A 2,240-nucleotide genomic window follows, 5' to 3' on the forward strand; every position below is an offset into this window, starting at 1 on the left:
AATAAAAGTCTAACTTTATAACTAGTGGAATATGATGTTTATCCGTAGCTGTAATTGGGTTAATACAGTCGCAAATTCGGTAATTCAAGATATCACTGACAAAAATAAGATCTAATATTCTGTTTAATTCGTTAGCAAAACTATTAATTTGCTTCAAGTTAAGACTTAAAATACTATCTACTAAATATAGTTCATGATTGGCAACCATATTATGAGCTATGAGACTAGGGCATGACTCACTGCTAACCCAATTAATATTGGATAAATTAAAATCTCCCAGAACACATAAATGGTTATCACGCAAATTATTTAAAACTAATGATGAAATGTTATCAGCATGTGCTTTGTATAACTCATATGAGCTTCCTGGTGGTATATATGAGGTTACTACATACAGGGATTCTTTTGAAGAGTTGCCACTAATATTGACGCAAAGTTGATCCAGAAGTGAATCATCATTAGCTAGAGAGATCAGGAGCGCACGTAGTTCGCGCTTGACAGCAACGATTACACCGCCACCTCTTTGGCAACCAGTTTTTACAGCATCCCAGTCTTTACGAAAGACGTTAAGAGGTTAGCATCGAAGAATTCAGCATCAAAAAAGTTTGAGGTTAACCACGTCTCAACAAGTACATAGACGTCGTAATCCATCTGCGCAGTAAAAGAATGCTCGATATCAGCTTTTGTTCGCATGCCAGACATATTTTGGAAATATACCCTTAAGCTATTAGCAAAAGGAGGAGAATTAACTATGTCTGAAGCGGCTTTTGTTGGTCCTTTGGAAAAAACCGAAAAGGTTTGACCGTCACGTTAGTGGGCCAGATTTCCGAACTAAGCAAATTCGAAAACATTGTCTCCGGCACTCCCAACTTGAAGTTTACACGCTTTAGACTTGAAATTTCCACATCTTTTTTAACTAGTTTATAGCATACTAATACATGAACCAACGACTACAGATCACCTAATCAGCCATCGTTGTATTTGTAATCGATTTTCAGAAAAAAGTTTTCGTAGCGTTTTAGACGTTTTTCGGGTTTGTTTACATCGTCTTCTACCTCTTCGTAGTGATTTTTTAGCGATTGAATGTGTTTTCTGCAGCGATTTTAATTATAAATTTTGGTTTATTACATATTTATGATATAAAATAAAGTGCTGTGTGATCGGAACAAGTTTGTGCGTATGTTTGGTTTGCCAAAAGGCGTAAATTTGCGTGAAAAGTGGGTGCACGTTTGTGGCCAGAACGTTGGCATTGAAAAATCGACCCGTGGTAATTATATGCGATTGTAAAACACTTTCAATCATGAAAACCATATTTTATGAACTTTTTTTGCTAATTGTCATCAAGTTTCACTTGTATATTTTATAATAAATACCAATTTAATCGCACTCAATCACCGCGCCTTTTTCGTTTTCTTTGTTTGTTTTCATTCTTAGGCAGATGTCAAAAACACTCAGAAATATACTTTTTTCTTGCTTCTTTGATTAGGTGATCTTGTATTTTTGGTTCATGATACTAATATATCTTTGTTCAAACCCGCCTGATTGGAAACATAGTTTATTATATTTTCTTCCGAAACAGATGGCGAGAACGACGCTAGATGTAACCACTTATATCGGACAGCCACGTCCAAGTCTTTGCTAATGTTTGTACCAACAACCCTTACTGGTTTTTTACCCCTTTTATTCTTAACAGTAGACCACTGTGCATTTTTGATCTCTGCAGAGCTAACAGCAGGCGCCAACGAGTGTGTAACATTCGCTGTCGAGATATCAGCAGTCGTCTTTAACATATCAGCATATGTGTGTGTGTGCGCAGCGTTCATTCGCAACGCCGAACCGGCATGAGAATACACATTTTTAACAGCAGTACCAGCGGCAACAGAGACAGCAGGCATTTCAGTATATGTGGAAGTGTGTGTAACATTCGTTGGCAGCACCGAGCCAGCATGAGTGTACACATTTTTATCAGAAGCACCAGAGACAGCAGTAGAGACAGCGAGGGCATTATTAGCAACTACAGAGGATTTAGCCTTAGTTTTGGCTTCCATGCGCGACATGATCGCAGAATTGTTAGTGGTACTAACATCAATAAGTGCACCATTTTCGTAATTCGCTTCTTTTTGGCTACGTACCTTCACAAAAGCAGCACTAACAGTAGCACGTAGATCTTTGATTTCCATTGTGAGTGATTTTATAGCATCATCTTTTTCCCGAAGGCTACGCTGCATATGTAAGAGATC

The 2,240-nt window shown here is 37.8% G+C and overlaps 1 long non-coding RNA gene across 1 annotated transcript; it reads right to left on the reverse strand.

The window, feature by feature from the left end:
• Positions 1–1,021: 1,021 nt before the first annotated feature.
• LOC118748971 lies at positions 1,022–1,406 on the reverse strand. The gene is made up of 2 exons (XR_004994123.1): positions 1,374–1,406; positions 1,022–1,092 (listed from the first exon to the last, which is right to left on the reverse strand). It is a non-coding gene; the product is annotated as an uncharacterized LOC118748971 (long non-coding RNA).
• Positions 1,407–2,240: the final 834 nt, after the last annotated feature.

Source organism: Rhagoletis pomonella, unplaced genomic scaffold (genome assembly GCF_013731165.1).
Source record: "Rhagoletis pomonella isolate Grant_MI unplaced genomic scaffold, Rhpom_1.0 Rhpom_scaffold_00001, whole genome shotgun sequence".
NCBI lineage: Eukaryota > Metazoa > Arthropoda > Insecta > Diptera > Tephritidae > Rhagoletis > Rhagoletis pomonella.